This window comes from Lepeophtheirus salmonis, chromosome 5 (genome assembly GCF_016086655.4).
Source record: "Lepeophtheirus salmonis chromosome 5, UVic_Lsal_1.4, whole genome shotgun sequence".
NCBI classification, from domain to species: domain Eukaryota; kingdom Metazoa; phylum Arthropoda; class Copepoda; order Siphonostomatoida; family Caligidae; genus Lepeophtheirus; species Lepeophtheirus salmonis.
Genome location: NC_052135.2, coordinates 40,888,385 through 40,908,026, shown reverse-complemented (window position 1 = coordinate 40,908,026; position 19,642 = coordinate 40,888,385). Strand labels below are relative to the sequence as shown.

The 19,642-nt window shown below is 28.5% G+C and overlaps 1 long non-coding RNA gene across 1 annotated transcript; it reads left to right on the top strand.

Annotated features, from left to right (window-relative positions):
- The first annotated feature begins 515 nt into the window (after positions 1–515).
- On the top strand, positions 516–19,634 carry LOC121118754 (uncharacterized). Its single transcript, XR_011780237.1, has 3 exons — positions 516–737; positions 17,859–18,110; positions 19,325–19,634. It is a non-coding gene; the product is annotated as an uncharacterized lncRNA (long non-coding RNA).
- Positions 19,635–19,642: the final 8 nt, after the last annotated feature.

Below are 19,642 nucleotides of genomic sequence, written 5' to 3'. Positions count from 1 at the left end.
GACCACAGTCTCCTGTCCTATAGAAAAATCGACAACACACTACACTTAATACCCACCCTTCAACATTGAACACAATCCATATATATATATTAACCATATAATAATCAAGAATAGAATATGTAAATAATGTACATAAATTTAAAGTTAATTACATATATTAATGAAAATGTTTTAACAACTTTGAAAAGCTCAAATGTGCCTAAGTTATACCTACTATTAACTACATGTATGTAAAAATGATCGTATCAGTTTATAAAAAATTGAATGTCCTTTGTGAGGAGGGGGGTTTCTATAATTAATTAACTGGACACATTTTCATGAGAAGAGGATAAAAGTATTTTTTTTCTTCATTTTAATGGGTATTTTCTTTCTTTTTAATGTGAGTATTGTGTCGTAGTAGGATTCTTAAATTAAGGCTCCTTACAAATATACACGCTCACATTCACTCATAAATAGATAACTTTTTTTCGCGGCTCACACAAGAGAAGAAAGAACCTTATAGCTCTACATACGGTGGTGTATAGAACTTCTAGAAGACGACGAGTAGAAGCAGAAAATACGCTATTTTTGACTTTTTCTGCCTCTTTTTTTCTTCTTCCCCTTTTGAAGGTCCTGTTCCTTCTTTTACCAATAGATTCACTCTTCATAACTAACTTCATTCGACCATCCATTATCAGCCTAATCGGATATCTAACCCTTCACTTCTTTCTACATATTTTATAGATTAACTTATAAAGGTACTAATAACATTTTTTAATTATTTTATTTTGAACTTTTACTAATGTATATTAACAAGTGACGTTCAATCCAAATTTGGATATTATTCCTCTTTCTTAAATACTTCTTAATTTTTGATACAACTGCTCTATTGAATTTCTTTTAAACACTATATATACTCATTAACATAAACACAATATCGACATAAGTCAAGAAAGTAAAAAAATTATACCATAATTTTTTGCATCATTTATATGTACATACAGCCTAATATTTTATGGACACATTTTGATAAATTATAGAGTTTGTATTTAAACTTTTGGGATAAGTTGAGATACCCCAGAATATCTCAAATAGTTAACTATCTATATATAAAACATAATTTGGGTCTGATATGGTTACAAATGTAATCCAGACTCAAGTTTGAAAAATATAATTCTACTCGTAACTTGCTTTTGTGTTAACGAGGCAAAATTTTAACTTTTTTGCTACTGAGGTTTTTAGAATAATATTTTCAATCCATCAATTGATCAAGTAAGTCAATTGGATCATCTATTGAAAAAGAAAATTATTAACAAGTAGAAGCATGTTAATTGATAATTTGTAAGAATATATGAATTTTTAAGCATACGATGAAATAAATTACCTTGTACATATTATTATATCCCAGTTGTAACTTCTACAAGCAAATTGTACAATTTCATTCTTGCACACTTGAAAATGTGCGCATTTTCACATCTCTAATGATATGAAATAAAGATTTATTTAAATCAAAATGAAAGTATTTTTTAAATATGTGTCATAACGTAACTTACAAGAAAACATACTCTAATCATATTAGAAACGAATTGGCTCTCATAGGTACTTCACCAAACCAATTAGGTAATTAACTGCTATTCACGATAATTTTATATTTTTAGAAAATATAAAATCATCGTGCCTTTTTTTCCCTTCAAATTGATTGAATGAGTGATTCTTCCTTAAATATCTAAATAAATGCAGGATACGACTAACAAATAATTATTTGCTATTGAATTCATCAAAAAATGTCGTATATATGGATCTTTTCATTCTTTTTCATAGATTAAAACAGTTTTTCTCAAACAGAATTTTATCCCTGGGTGTATTTACAGTTTTACACCAAACGGGGATTGGAGCAAAGATGATTTTCGGGACTCTTTTATTCTTTCCTTTTTTGCAAAAGAAATTTAGAATATTTAAAAAATAATAATGTCAATCTTTTCTTTGAAAATAAATATAAAATATAAATTTGTATTTTTTCTGATTGACTTTTTTAAGAAATACGTATTTTTTTTAAACGACCATTTTTCATGTACCTATATTTATTATCTCAAACGGCCTTTTTTTATCAATCATGTTTATATTTTATAATAATTTTTTGCTGAAAATAATATATATTTTTTAAATGACCTTTCTATTAGAAAACCTCAATTCTCTTTATGGCCTTTTTTTGATACATAAATTGTATATATATATATATAAATTTTTTAAATCTATTCAGATATCAGCCCTTAATCAAGAGAGGAGCCTGAATGAAGTTTCTCATATGCCCTACTAAAAGCAGTTCTCCTCATGGAGAGTATTTTTCAACATTTTTTTTTGGTTTTGTTGTCTTTTACAGGATCTCGATTATTTTTTCATAATAAAATAGTTATTTTGAAACTTTATTTGAACATATTTGTAGGAATGATGAATTTTATGCAGTATTCGTTTTCATGATTTTTGTTCTGGAAACAAAAAGAAATAGAAATGAAATAAGTAAGTCTTCAGCTGCATTTCAAACTTCAAACATTAACTATTAATGTTGGATTTGAGTCAAGAATTACGAGTTCCATGTCGAGTTAGATTCGTGTTCAGACAATATATCAATTTTCGAGTTTGATTGAGTTCAAGCTATTGGTAATTTACATATGATATGTAATGTTCTCCTTTTTCTTGTAATATCTATTTTTCTTTTTTTTTAGCCCATTACAGGGGATATGTTAATTAAGTTACCACTACATATAAGCAATTTTAAAGTCTAAGTACAAAATTTATCAATTAGTTTCGGTTTATTGATCTTACTCAGCACTTTACGTAATGGGTTAATTTAGTTACATTTTTATTTCATTTTGTAATTAGGTGGTTAAAAATTAACCGTTTGCCATTAGGGTAATTTATAAAAATTTATTATCTTCATAGGAAATATATTCCTGTTGACAAATTTTAGATGTAAGTTCAAATATATTCCATTTTCTAAGGCAAGAGGGTAGAATAGAGTTGAAATAAAGTATATGAACTAGACATTTCCTAATGGCGTTTCTAAATATAGCATTAGCATAAGGGGAATTGATCCCTTGGATAAATTAACATTTGTCCGTGAAGGGATAATTATATGAAGAATAGGTTGATGGCATAAATTTCATAAGTCAGTAGTGGTTCTGCTGTTCAATCTTGTCAACTTATAAAAGCTATTATGACTACCTTTTTTATAATTTCTACGTCATATTGACAATCTCTCGATCTATTTTTGAGAGAAGCATTAAGCAAAAGCCTGAGAGGCGACAATTGCCTTCCCTTTTTTATGTTTACCCTTCAGTAAGGATGTCCAATGTGTAAGCCAAAGGCAAAATTTGGGGTTTCTAGATACAATATTGGACAACATCCACATTGCTTCTATAATTATTACAAGCAATAGCAAATATACTAGTAATTAGGATATATTTTCTTCAAATTTTGTTCATCTAAATACAAAATGAACCTATATGAATATGTTAATATAATTTTTCAAGATTTAATCTAATAATATAACAGAAAATATGTATCCACATCATTTAAATATGTATACTACTAATACTGTTGATAGGTTAATTAATTAACCGACTTCTATAGGTGCCCCAGGAATCTTTTGAGGTTTTTTTATAAATATAATTATCTTATTTGAGTCATATATATAAATTATATACCAGAATGCTTCTAACTGTCCTACATAAGTATTGCTTATAATGGGTTAGAAAACAGTATCTGTAGTTTTTTTAATATCCTTTTGAGTGATCAAAAAATTTGAATAGTTTTGATTATTCGAGTTTATCTAAAGTCATTTTTTTTATTAAATATATTTACATCGAGTTCGAGTAATTTGCAGATAATTTTTGGGTTTAGTAAAATCGTATTTTTTTTTCTTTCCGTGTGTGAAAAATATTCAAATCTAACACTAATGATTATAAATATGTAACAAGTAGAATGTCTATTTTTTAAAAATAATTATATCTGATTATTTATATAAAATATCATTTTGTCAAATACCTATTTATTTGGAAAAAATAAGTATTTATAACACTAACTACCTATTTTTTGAAGAATTTTTAAATGTTGATACCATTTAAAGTTTTTTTTTACAAACACTTTAAAATCATAATGAAAACCCCGCAAACAGAAGATATGTATTTTTCTGTTTAAACTCAATTTATTAATGAAACAGATCAATTAAGTTGATTAAATCATTTAAGATGATTAATGATGGAACATTTTTCCTCTTATCCAATTTGAATCATCAAAAGGACTTAGAAATATAAATTTTATGTTTTTTTAATCTATTATTGTTTAAAAAAAATGATTATTTTAATTTGAAGATTCAACGGTTACTCAATTAACAATAAATCCGTGCTTTCTTTTTATCTTAGTTTTTAAGAGCATATTTATAAAATATTCATTTTATCAAATTTACATATAAGTACTGTAAAAAAAAATTACATACTGTGCGAATTGTGTAATGTGTTTAATAATATATGACGAGAGTTTTCAATTATTATTGTTTTGTATGACCATTTCAATAAATACAATTATATATTTCATTAGTAAAATATATAATGTTTTTCGCACGGAAGAATTTGAAACAAATACAAACGGTATCATAAATAAAAGTTAAGGGTCATTTTTTTTCCTCACACACAAAGGAGGTATAACTTTTTATAAAAAATTAATTGCAAAAAAATATATTCTTTATTTAACTGAACATAGTTTAAACAATTAAACTTTTTTAATAACCACATGCCTATATATAAATAAATTTACCTATACATTGATATACAGTATGTCTCAATATTGCTGGGATACTTTTATTATGTAAGCAAAAAAGTAAACAACTTTCTTAAAATTTGCTAATTTTTTCTGGATATAAGAACTCCTTACTTATCAAAATTCTGATAATTTGAGATCAATACGTTCATTAGTTCCAGAGTCTAAAATAGCAAAATTAAATATATTTTCCACAAAAAAAAGGCTCCGAAATTTGAATAGACTGTTATTTCAACATCAATAACTAATTACATTCATCCTTAAATTTACAAATTACATATTCTTATATAAATTATACTTTGTGCATATATCATTAAATAAGGGATTATCTTGTTATTTGTTGGATAATTCAAGTAAATTTGTCCCGATAAATCTGCATGGGTCAATAGGTATGTAATAATGTTGTATTTTTTTGTTGATGTAATACATAAAAAAGGATATTTGATGAGAAAAGTTATAATTAATTAATTGAAGCAAACAAAAACAAGTAGCCACATAGTTTTCAATCAAATATACACTCTTGAATAAGGTTTCTGATTAGATGTGTCTTTTTCCACTTGCTCGGCTACTCAAGCTATAAGCGTTTCATTAATTTCGAACCTCTTCAGCACTCTGATGGATCTTTTGAGTAGTCTTATCCAATAATGTTCAAAATTCGTTTGCAAATTATATACGCTTTCCCTATACTTTTGGCACACTAACTTTATAGTTGAGGCTGATATTTTGGCCCAGTACTCCTCCATGAAGATCTTCAAGTTTGTGATATTTTGGTTTGTAGGTAGACTAGGCATTTTTCTTAATGGTATTTTACACATAGGAGTCAAGGAATTCAGGTTTGGGGATGACAGAGGCCAAAGTTATTTCGAACAAGATCCCCCTGAACCTAATTTTCTTTTTAAGTAGGATTGAGTCACCAAAATACTTTTGGATTGGATGTTACTCAAAATTTAATATATATTTTGCACTTGGTACCACATCTTCAGGATTCCTGGTGTTGTCCACGCAAACCAAAGTAAATATTTTCGCATCTCATTTCCAGCCCATATCTACCCGTGTAGATTTATTTTTTTTTACCTCAGATAATTTCAATATGGAATCGCCATATCTCAGTAACAACGTGCTCGGGAGATATTATTCTCTTGAACTCAATGTGAATTCGGTAACAGGTGATTCCTAGAGAAAGAAGTATATAATTCTTTATGTATGTATATCGATGATTTAACAAAAAATTTCTGGGTTAGATTGGAGTAATTGTAATACTATAATGTTTACTTATACTTAATCAGTGCAACTCCATCTAACCAATTAAAGGAACATTAAAAAAAAAAGACAATTTCATGGTAGCTTCTTTGTTTGTTGACATAGAATATCGATTGATGTAATGATTTAAGCTTTAAAGTTTTTAAGACCTGTCCAAATGGAAAATTGAAGAAGCTATTGTTTCAGAGTGATTTTGAGACATACTGTAACTAGTTATACTTTACAGTGTACCCATTTTATTCTTACTTGGGATACTGCAGGCAAAATAAATAATTTATATTTTTATTGATATCAATACATCTAAAAGATATTATTAATGTCCTGTTTCGTAAATATTTAAAATAAAATGATTTAATACCATTTTCCCCATATTTATACGTTGAAGTAAATATTGAAAAAATATCTAAGAAAACAAATTGGAAAGCTTTAAAAGATGTGTTGAGGTCGTGTGATATTCTTTTATATCCATAAAAGTTCTAAATATTACATATTGGCATAACATGATGTCGGTAATTAGAGTGTTTTCTCTTGAGGAAGGGGCGGCCTTAAGTATTGAGGGGCTCTACGCAAAATGGATCGCGAGATATCTAAACTTGGTTCTAGTTAGGGATGAAGATTATTTAAAATTATATGATTTTTTTAAATATTTATATTTCTTTTACAATAAAAATGTAGGGTTCTTTATCCCCCTTCAAATGACTTTTTTTAAACAATATTTTTCAAAGACCTTTTTTAATGTCAGTTTTGAAAACTTTAAGGAATGACGTTTTTTAGATAAGATTGCTGCCTTTTATTTCTTTATATGCTCTTTTTTTAAGGAGAGGCCAAATCTCCTGGTGTCATTTCTGAGTAAATTGTATCCATATTTAATGAAAGGTTTTTTAGAGAAGAATACATTGTTTTAAATGCCTTTTTTATGAAGACGTTATCTATTTTTCTCAAAAGAAGATAATTGTTAATCAAGCGCGAGGCCTTTTTAAAGTAATTGTTGAAATGCCCTAAGACCGGTCTAGACATAACGTCATTATTCTATAAATCAGTCATATTAAATTGAGTTTCCACATATATTGGAACATGCATCACACGTTACAACGTGTAATTATTTTTTAATGAAGCAATAGATAAAAAAGATCAACAAGTCTCCTTTTTAAAATTAAGAAGCTCTATGATATAAAATTTGTCTTATTTCAAAGAGTGAAAATGCTTGATAGATTAAATTTTGATAGAATTCCAGTTACTAACTTATTTGGGTAATTCATAAGCCCTTTTTTTAACATAATTTCACCCCCCCCCCCCTTCACGCTCCCTTGACAAATAAAAATTAGAAAATAAAATGAAGGAATATAAACTTTTTGACCTCTTTTTAAGACATAAAAATATTTTTTACCATATTTATCAAATGATGGTCTTTATTTTATTTTTAAGGCCTTCTTGTGGCATTTTTGAAAGAATTTGATCTCATGATGTTTTATTTTAGAAAAAAAATCTTTATTTATGTTCGTAAAATTAATTTTTATTTTAAAAAATGTGACCCTTTGGTCCAAAAAAAATGTTCAATCTTTATTCTATTTTCTTAAATTTTGTCCCATGTTCCTTATGGTGTCATATATCCCACCTTGGCATATTATTAAAGACTACGTGTTTTTAAGCTGATATCTCCCTAACGAGGATAGAAGTCGTTTAGGCCTTACCTACTGCCCCACTTATCCCCCTAGTTGCCACATGGTGTTTTTCCTATACATATTAATTTTTTGCCTTATTTTCTCTTTTACAGACAAAAAATATTTTAAACCACAGAAACTCTTCATTTTGGAAGGGGTAATTACTAGAAGTTTTAAAATTTTGTAATATGCAGAGCACTTAGACCAAATAGTACATTCCAAACATGTGACGTGTATGTACACATATCCAATAGATGTGGAAACTCAGCTTCAGGGCAACTACAGTTTTTAGTACAAAAATTCTGCAACAATTTATGTAGATAAAGTTTTTTTCATTCTTTGGGGGGGGAGAAATTTATTTATTCATAATATATGATTATATTACCTATACTCAAAACTATACTTTCAACATGGAATCACTTTCGGTTAATTTCACAATCTGTGACGTCAGGAAAAATGTATTATAAGTTGTGTTGTTGCCGGGATTAAAAATGCAAAACTATTTATATTTAATTTAATATAATTTTTATAATGTCAAATAGCCTTTATTAAATATTTAAACAACCGTGGCTAAAAAATAATATTTTTCAAATAAAAGCCTGATTATATTTCTCCATGTAACATATAGTTTATGTACTAAAGTTATGTATAATGTAGTTTACTCTATGTAGAAATTGTACAGTGTGTGAGGTAAAATGGGGTACTTTTTTATATCCAACAAATAGCATAAACTTTTACTAGAATGAAAAGGAGTACAACATTGAGGCTTTATCCCAGACTTCTTTATTGATATATCCTTCTATTTTTCAAAATGATTTCCTTTGGATACTATCATGGCCTCCAACCTGGGTCTAAAGGTACCACAACACTTCTTTATGAAGGCCCCATCCATGGCCACCCACTGCTGCTCTAAGGAGGCCTTGACTCCATCCAAATTTCCGTGAGTGGTAGAACAGGCTCTTTTTCTTGGACTACGCCCCAAATGGCATAGTTGATGTGATAACAGTCTGGGGAGGAGAGTGGACAAACTAACGCTTATCCTTTAACCAAGTCAACAGTTTCTGGCCTCTCCACACCCGCGGCTCTTTGGTTATGTTGAGAGCAGTTTCTGATGTCTTCGTGCATAAGAGGCACTCTAAAAATCCTTCACATACATCTTCAAAGTTTAATCAATGACTTTGAGTGCCTTTCCATGCTGTTTCATCAACATGGTGAGACTTCTAGTGATCAGTGTCTACGTCCTCCCTGATTCTGATTTTCTGGCGCCTCCTACGGTCAGGGGACATTTAAAGGCTCTAACCTGAATCCCCTTTTCTTTAAATCTGGTAAACAAGACTCTTGAAGCACCCTATGACCTTCATGATCTCCCCGACCCTCACTTGGATGTGGAGCAAATTAGACACACTTTGGCTTTTCGCCTCCATTCTGACAACTGTTGATTTTTGAAAGTTAAATTTTTTATTGCTTATTAACTGGAATTGTCTTACTTTTAATAACTTAATCTAGTATTTTGAAATATTAACCCTAAAGTAATCCACATTGATTTAAATTGAAGTCCACGATTTTACATCGCACTCAGTATATTATAAATATTTATACTATAAATGGTAAGATAATTCATATTAGCCACCAGACACAAAGGAGTTCTCTCTCAGATCCTGTTTGCCCAAGATTTTTCGAAGTTTTACACCTTAGGGAAATTCCGTGGAAATTCTATATTTAATTATTTGATAATAATTCATTAAGTGGAATGTTAATTATAAATTGAAGAAACGTTCTGTTTTATTTTTTTTATATTGTATTCCTTGCAAATAATGTAGTATATACATCGATAATAAATTATACCCAAAATGTTTCGAATGATAGAACTTTACAAGTCCAGTAATATGATAAGTTCATAGTCGTTTTTTATTGCTCCCTACATACATGTATGTTAATATAGGGGCCGCGACTTAAGTTTCACTATAGATTTGTCAATGAAGTTTTTTGTAAAAATTGTCTTTCCTAAAAAAAAGTTTTTTTTTGTTTTTGTCACTTTTCTAAAATTTATTTCTCAAATTGGGAATTTATAAAAAGATTAATATTCTGTCAAAAAAAAACCAACCTCAAAGAAGAAAAAAATAATAGTAACGATCCTTTATTAAAACATACATACAAATGCACGTTTGATACTTGGAAAAAAGACTAAGAATTTACCAAAAAAAATTATTATTTTCTATTTTTTTTTCTTCTGGGAAACGAGAAACCCTAGTACACACCATGCCTATGAAGTATGCAGAAAAATATTATCATGACACATATGGGAAATATATTTTTATTTCATTAATTGACATTTATTTTCTTTTTTTTTTTGTATCCCTACCTCATAATAATCAACGGTCAAAAATATTTATTTTACAATTTACTCGTATACGTGAATGGAAATTATGATTTTCATTATGTTGAACATAAACACTATACACACATAATGTGTCATGAATTATTGGACCTCAAAAATATATTAATATAGGCTCATATACAAATATAATATCTACCTCCTACTATGAGTAGAAAAAAATGCTTAAAAGTTAGAATCTACAAACCAAAATAGCTAATATTTGTTTAACTCATTAATATAAATTGTATAATTGGGAAGTATTGTATTGATATTAAATTACACAAATATATTTTTTAGGACATCGCTAATGAACACTTTTTACTTTTTAAACCTATTAATTAATTGCTCCATCTTTATAACTATTCAATTAGCATCCCGACGATACCATTCCAGTTGTCCAGTTCGATGTTGAGTCTTAAAGACTATTCATTACACCTCTATTTTTATAATAATTTTAATTAAACATAAAAATTTTATTTATTTTAAGCCCGGCTGAAAGTCTAGGTTCGGAAATTTTCCCCAATTCTATTTGTAATTGAATAACTTTGTCAGAGTCATGAGCTTTTATATTTTCTTTGAAATACTTATCAGCAGTAATGGCCTGGTGGGGATTGAGGGGGCAAGGAGACTGTTTGACTAATATTTCATGGGCATATGAACTCCTCAAGAATTTTGGAGCAACAACTGATACAGATGAATTTTTAAGACACTATTTTAGGAAGAGGGAAGGCAAGCTCAACGCCACTATTACAAAAATTAATCAATAATATATCCAAAAGGACTAAGAAAGACTTAAACCTTAGAGGTATCATGACCATTATTCCTTTGTATATCAAATTTATTAAAGAGATTGACAAGTTTCTTCAGTTAACTAAAGACAATGCCACTAAAATTACTTTATTTTTTATTGTTCTTTGGTTGTTTTTATATTTACCTTTATTTTCAGTTTGGATTTTTCCCATGTGTACCGTTCCTTTTAACTTGAAAAATTACTTTTGCAAAAAAAAATATATATACATATATCTTGTTTAAAAATTTTATAACTTAAAAGGGTGACAAATGTAGGTAATAATTAGTAGATATAAGGGCAGTAATTTTTACAAATGACCCCTTCTGTAAAAGTTCAACTAGGCAGCCACTGGTTCACGGCCCTCAACGAGCTACACTTTTTCAAAATTAAAACTTATGTTGTCAATGTAGAATTTAATCCGGTTTAAATAAATAAGCGAAGCTTGCAGTTATTTTTTAAAATTTAGATGCATCCCAAAAAAAAAGTTACTATAGAACTTTCCAATAAGTTTTTTGTCTCTTCCAAAAAATTAATCCCCTCCCCCTGAAATTCAATCCTGCAGATGTCCCTGAACGGCCCCCATGGTTCTAACACTAATGATGTACAATATCAGGACCCGTGCGCTGTTCTTAGCATGGAGAGGCTAGAGATAACTAAATAAAGTAACACATTCTTTAATGTATTTAAAGTACTACAACAGTAACGAAATCGAACCATATCCTACGGTGTTGTGCTTATATAATGATCATTAATGAATAAAAAAATATTATTCTATTAATTTACCTATATATGAGAAGAAACATATTAATTGTTCCATTGCAAATTAATATAACCTAAGAGAGTATAAACAAAACCTATTTATCATAATATCATTTAAAATTGAATTAAAATACAGATATATTAATAAAATATTAAAATATTACATATATCAATATTAGTGTTGGGGTTCGGTATGAAAATCTTTGACCAATCAGAGACTGTTATGATTTTTATTAAACCGAACTAACTGGGCTAGGACATGTCTCATTTAAAATTCTGTTTAGATCGATTCCATAGATAAATTGTTTATGACGCGCCAGAAGCTCCAAGAGCTTGGATGGGAAGTGCACCCTATGCATCCACCCTACGGTCCGGACTTGGCACCAAGGGACTACTACTACTTGTTCCTGTACACTTTAGACCAATATAGAGGCCTCTAAAAATTGGTTGTCCAATTTTTTTCCTAATAGGAACAAGGGCTTCTACTATAAGGGAATTATGAAGTTGAATTCTTGTTGATAACAAGTTATCCGACTGAACATTTCTTATAAAGCATTTAAATAAGGCAAAATATAGGAAATTACTTTTCTCCCCAACCTATTATTATGGACCTGTAATCCTTATTTTGTAGTTAAACGTATAAAATGTTACATTTTAACTCATATATACTCGTAATTATATTTTGAATAATGTATGACTAAAGGGAAGATATAATGGGATTTTAGCATACATCATAAAAAGTACTAATGTATCAATAAAAGAGAGATATCGAAATTAGGAACATTTTATTTTGAAATTATATATTTCAATGTTCCTTGTAGCACAACATAAGTAGCTATACGTAGACAAGTTTGTTTTTTATTCTAACCTTTTCAATTGAATAAATAAATCACGTTCAATCAATCATAAATATTTATTCATTTGTTGAAGCTTTCAAATCAATTAATTATAAATTTTGGATGTCTCCTAATTCAACATTCATTGATTAAATGGGAAATGTAGTTATAATTAAGGTCAAAAGGGTCTGAAGCAGTAAATAAAGGGAGATTCAGTGGGAAGTGTAACACATAGGGATAGGTTCAGGCAGTGATCAAGCTCTGTGCTACTAGGATTTTTTTTTTTTTTTTAGGAGGGGGGAGGGAGAGCAGAAGGCTTTAAATATTTTCTTTCGAATTATAAATTTGGATTCATTTGAAAATCACTAAGGGACAGGGGCACAAAACTCAAGAAATTATTCGATGAGGTTTAGTGATAAAAATCAAGTACATTCAATAAAATAATATAAATAGTGATGTAAATCGTGTGTATTTTTTAGTTAGCCTGTATTTTTTTTTATAATTTGTTAATCTGAAGAAGGAGTTTTCTTTTCCTAAGTTGTTGCCATTATTATTACTCCTGAGTTGTGAACTTCCTTTCTTACTACATTCAATTATATTCAACCCCTGATTGAAAATTTGAGGGTATACTCTTAAAAGAGTTAAAGTTTTGTTGAGAAGTTAGAGTTGTAAGCCATTGTTGGACTCAGAATAGAATTGAAGATCGATATCGGAGTAATTCTTGCAAATGTCCTTATTTATTTCATTATCTTTCTCCTCCCTTGTCACAACTGATTGTAGCTCATCAAATAAAATATCATGACAGCTAAGCTACTCTCCTTCAAAAAATTATTAAAATTGTCAAGCTTTCTGCAAACCAAATTATACACGATTTTCATCACTTAATATGAAATTGACTCGGGGTTTTTTGAGCATTTGAATTGACTCGAAAAATCATTGGCTCAAATTGAGTCGATGATTGTTTGATTCGACACAACAATAAACCCAATATTATATTTACTCTGTATAAACGCTCGATTCATAATTTTATTTATGAATTATATTCATCTCAAAATCAGTTATATTAATACCATTTACGTATTTAGGTCCGGGCTTATATATATTTAATACACATGTGTTCGAGTTTATTCTTTTCTTTTCTTATGAGATAATAACAAAATTGTGATTATGGTACTGTTAATTAACTATAAAAATGTATTTTTTCATATTGTAAAAAGGTCAATTATTAAAACCAGTGGGTGTTTTTGACATTTCTTGTAGTTATTTTTTAAACCATAGAATAAAGTTTTGTTACCCAAAGACAATTTTATAATGTGAGAAAAAATATATTTTATTATATCTATGAATAATTATACCCAAAATAAGATTTAAACAATTATTTACAAATTATAATTATTTTAAAGAAAATTAAAAAACATTTTCTGTAAAATTATTCAAAATTGTAAACACATATACGAAAGTACTTCTTTTTAAACCATATTTTTAGTATTTCTGCCTTGTATTCAGATAAATAAAACCATTTTCTCATCAAATCTTTAGCATCCAAGTGACCATGATTTTATTTTTAATATTTATTTTAAATATGAGGCGCTCACTTTTAGCTTTTTGCTGCATTGTTATTTCTTATAGCAAGTAGTCATTCAGTTCTAAGATATTAAGCACACATTCAAAATGAAGCGTCTGTAGACAGAAAAACTTTGATTTACTAATATTATTTAATCTGTATATAATAGGCTGCATTTATTTTCTAATGTATCAAATGCCAAGACACTACCTTACCAGTCATTAATAAATTTAAACTCATTTGTGAAACATTTGTCAACATTTTAAAAATGACAATAGTTATCCATGGAATAGATGGCATCATATTGCAGAACTGGGTCCAATATCAGGGGCATCCACAGGATTTTATTTTGGGAGGGGCTTGATTGGAATGACTTTTTTTAGAAAAAGGTCATTCGTTTATAAATTATAGTAATTCAACGAATTGATGTACCGTGTGTATGTTCCTTCCACTATTTGGTCTCAAATAATGTGAGATCCTTTATCTCTGGGATTGCCAAATAATAAGGGATTCCCCTGCGTACAAGAGTAGGTACGTTGTATTTTGAATTTTGCCACCAAGAAATAAATATTCAAACAGCATTTGCAATCGTATGTATATTTCCTTCCTATATTTTGGCTATTTCATTGTGTCCAAGATTAAGAAACATGAATAACGTCCGAAATTATGATTCGAAACTTGTCGGAATTTATTAATTTTGGAGATTTTTTTATCGTGTTTTTAATTCTTTAATACCCTCTTTATTCAATGGTTTAATAAAAATATTCTGATACAAACTTATTACTTACATATTTTTTAATTTGTTTATTTAGAAAAATCTCAAATATAACGCACAATGTCTAAATAAAGTACAGAAACGTAAAAAACACTTCGATGTTTCCGGTGATGCTTAACTTACCCTAGTATATAAGAATATTTTTTACCCGGATTTTAATGGTTGTTTTATATATACTTTAATCTCAAATAAAACCAAAATAACTTTGTTTTTTGTTTTCTTCCGATTGATTTTTGATTTTGTTAGTTTTAACTAAAGATTAAAACTCATTATTCATCAAGAAGAAAATTAGTTAATCAAAAAAATAAAAATATAGAAACATTTAAAAAAAAGTGTTTTCAACATTTCTGTTTCTTGTTCTGAGGAATTGTCGAACAATTGAATTTTTATAAAGAGCACATTAATAAATGCTAGGGAATATTTAGTAATAAAAAAAACTAAAATTTAATTCATAAAAATATTTAGGTTTTGTAGAATAAGAAATAAAATAATTCCAGATTAAAAGGGATTGTAATTTTTAATATGTGTTAATAATTATGTAAAGTTAATGAATGTACATAATTAATTACCTCAACAGCATAAATAGCAATGAATATTTTCAAAAATTATCGATTTTTTATCTTTAAAAATATCTCCTTATTATTTTTATTCACAGATTATTCTTACATTTTAAGTCCACCAAACCTCAATATTCCCGCAATAAGATGAAGAAAAAAATTCTAAGAACATTAATAACAAACTTTAAGCGAAATCTTTAATATGTAATAATAATTTAAAAATCAAAGAGCAAAAGCAAAAATATGAATTTCCGATTTCATATTATTATTTATTGGTCATAAAAGCAAATATAAAATAAATTAAAAAAATCTGAGTACAAAATAAGTTAATAAAATTATGGATTCAAATAATAAATCGTTTTTTGGATTTTTCCCTCGAATAATTCGGTATTAGCCTCAAATAATACACATTATAATAACAAAATTTTAGTCAATGGCCTAATTTACTTATCAGAAAATAAACGCTCATGATGGATAATGCAAAGGAGGGGGGATTGGGACTGAGGTAATTTTTGGAAGACGATTTACAGACTCATATTTTTGGAATGCTAAATAGTACTAAGAATGTCTCTTCTGTTACATCTATTCTTGTTGTTCTCACGAACGTCACCTATAAACTGGATCTAATTATAAAAGTTAGTAGACAACTACGTGTAGGCGGCAATTTGGACTAACACTTTGTTTTAGAGATCTAATTCGAGTATCAAAAAGTCGACTTTTAAGGAGTTCAAGCTTAGAGATTCTAATGTATGCATACCTAACGCATAAGTTATTAAAGGGTATCCTATTCGAGATTTTTCTCAAAAGCTCATGATTCCTGATAAGTTTTTGTCTGCACACTTCAGATGAGAAAGATTCCACTACTGACAAAAGAGTCATTAGCAGGGCTGACTTAGGGAACTTTGTAAAAAAGTGCACTAGAACCCACTCTTGATTGGGGCTCCGCACTTGCTAGAATTTTAAATATATACACCGAAAATAAATTTTTACAATAAGATCATAAATAATAATAGTTTGTCGTAAAAAAAGTACGGTGATTTAAAAAAAGTAAATAAAAATTGTTTTTCAAAAAAACCGAAATTCAATAAAATATACACAAAATTTATTAAAAAGGCCATAAAAATAACAAAGTATTGATCCTTTAAATAAAAAATCAATTGGAAAAAAGGACCCACATTAATTTTCTAAAACAGGAAATTAGTATTTTTTATATATAATTTAAATAATGAAAATGGCGTCACACATTTAACTCGGACCCAGATCTCTGATTACAGGGTATGTAGGCCCCCTGACTAAAATCTTGGCAAATTTGTCGAATGGACAACTATTTTGTCAGAAAATGAATGTACGAGTATATTGTCAAAATTTGAAATGAACATTATTTAATTCTGTTAATTTTTTTAAACATTCTGTAAAAAAAATTATCAACTACCTCCTCCCCAGATTAATTCTAGTAACAGCCTTTGCAGGTCTCGCTTACACTAAAACCGATATTGTCCATTAGAAAAGAATAAATATCCATTTAAAAACTCACAAAATACAGACTAAAAATGTCTCTTGAACCAGTAGTTGTACGATTATTATTATCAAGTTATTTCAATTCATTGAAAGGAGCAACTTTTCATTAAATTTGGAAGGGAAAAATAAAAAAACCTGCGAAATCGTGAATTGTGATCATGATTTCACCTGGTCCGTCACTACGAGAGGGGGGAGGGTTAGACTTAGCTGACTAAAAAATTTGTTGTCAACTTTGTCAAAAAGAAAAAGTTTTATGACATTTATTTTTCGTTGTTGTCAAATTTTTGAAGTTAATAATTTTCTATATTCAAAATAGTGCCCTTTTATAAAAAGTTTTGTTTTTGTCGTTAAGAAAAAAGTTATTGTCTACCCTAAAACAACATAAATTGTCGAAAGTTTCAAAAAGTTTGATCATTTGGTTAAATTTTCTCTCTTCTAAAAAAAAATTGAAATTTTTACAAAAAAGTTTTTTTGTCAAATTTTCTCTCTTAACACTTTTCTAAAACTTATTTGTCAAATGTGGTATTTATGAGAAAAATTGTTAAAATGTCAAAGATTTGTCAAAAGACCAAATAAAAAAATCTTAGTTACAGCCTTGAATTTCACAATCGTGATCACGATTTAGTAAATCACTAGTGTAGACTCTTTGCAAGTGGCAGGTTTACATTTTTAAATATATTATTACTACTCACATAGAGTAGGTATAAAAATTCAGTAAAAAATGCTGCTTTAGTATTTTATAAAGATGCCTAGATTTTAAGTGGTCTAATATAATTTATTACACATAATTATGTGTTTAATACTCTTTCAAGTATTATATTATAAACAGATCAGGATTATAATGACTATATCCTTCCATTAATTTTGTACATATATTAAAGATAGTTATTTATCTGTCTTGATGGTACTTGAATAAGCAGTGTACCATCTTTTATTTTTATGATTTTTATAAAATTTATATTTTCAGAAAGAAAATTATGTCTCAACGTTTATGTTCATCGACATTTTCTTCCTCGTTTTCTTGGTCTAATTCAGTTGCACGAGTTGGAATTTTCAGCGTGCTCTTTGCCTTGATTATTCTCCAGTTTACTACAACGGTCTCTGGCTCTAATTATGAAGGGAGTCTTCGTCCTGGACCTCGAATAAATCGAAGAGGATTTAAGTCCTCCCTTCTCTCCACAGCTCGAGGATTCGGAAAAAGAGCTGAATATATTAAACCGTGAGTATTCATAGTATGAATCTTCGCTAATTAAGTTATACATATTCATGCTGTCTCTTGCTGAGGGATCCTGAAACATCATCCTATTTTTAGATGAAAAAATAGTTTTCAAAAGATCAGATATCTTATTCAGTCACACCTAAAAAGAGAAATTTCTCTGAATATATCTATATTTACATTGATATGAGGCTCCTACAACGAATAAATACATTTGCCGCAAAGTACATTTTATGTTTTCTAACTGTAAAAAATAGGACACATCTAAAGAATATACTTTGTTATAGCCTATAACTAGAGGATAGTCCAGAGTGTCTACAAGGGTTGTTGGAGGGCTCCAAAATCCCCCAAGAAGAATTTTTGCAGTGGATCAAGAATTTTAATTTTGAAATAAAATAGAACCCCCGGCCCCCTCCAAAAAAAAGAGTATTCTTTGTAATAACTAAATAGCAAGGATTACTCAATACAATGAACCAGGTGCGCCGAAACAATGGGCGCACCTGGGCGGAATTTTTATAAATCTCATAATAGAAAAAATCCTCTTGTATAAAAAAATTTAGAATTTTCAAGAAAAAAAATCAATTTTCCTTCTATTAAAAAAGTTGATATTCCTTTACATTTAGTATCTTCTGATAGTTTTTAAGTTTAAGGAAGTTTTTTGTCTCTTCTAAAAAAATTGAATTTCTAATCTGTCATTAATATAAAAACATAAAACTTTTCTGCCAAAAATTGTCAAAAGCCAACCATTAAATAAAAAAAAATAAAAAAATCTGCAGACGTCCCTGATGACTTCACCATTATAAAATGTGGTTCCCAACTTGAAAATACATTCTGACACCGGTACATGAAACGAACACTCATTTAACTATTCTACTAATAGAAAAATAGAAATTGTATACATTTTCTTGACTAACTATAGGCTATGTACGTAAATTCCTAAAACGTTCTTTTCCACAAATAAATACTTTTTAGTGGATTGTAGCTAATACACCCAAGGCGGCCACTAGATTATTTCTTTGAGATGTTGAATTTATTTATAGGAAAGATTGAAGTTATCTCCTTTTTTCCCCTGTCATTATACAAATAATCAAACAACTTTCCGACTCAAATAGTCCAGAGGGGACCCTGAATGTACATTTTTGTAGAAGATGCTTGCTTCATTTATGTATTTGCACTATCTTAAAAATTATTCAAATCGAAATTATTTTATTTTTTAGATCAGAACCAGAGCCAGAATATGAAGATAAAAACGTCAAACTCTTCAACTTATTTTTGAAAAACTTGGACAACAATAAAGATGGATCCATATCTCCGGAAGAAATAAATCAAGTCTATCCTCCTCCAAGATATATTTATGACTACCCCAATCATTATGCATAAGGAGAATATGAGAATGGAAATTATAGAGAGAAAGGCCTCCAAATTACTTTGATCTAATAAACAAAATACATTACTATCAAAATATTTGTAAAGTCACATAAATATTGAATTAAAAATACTTTTTGAATTACATATAATATATTTTAAGTATCTTA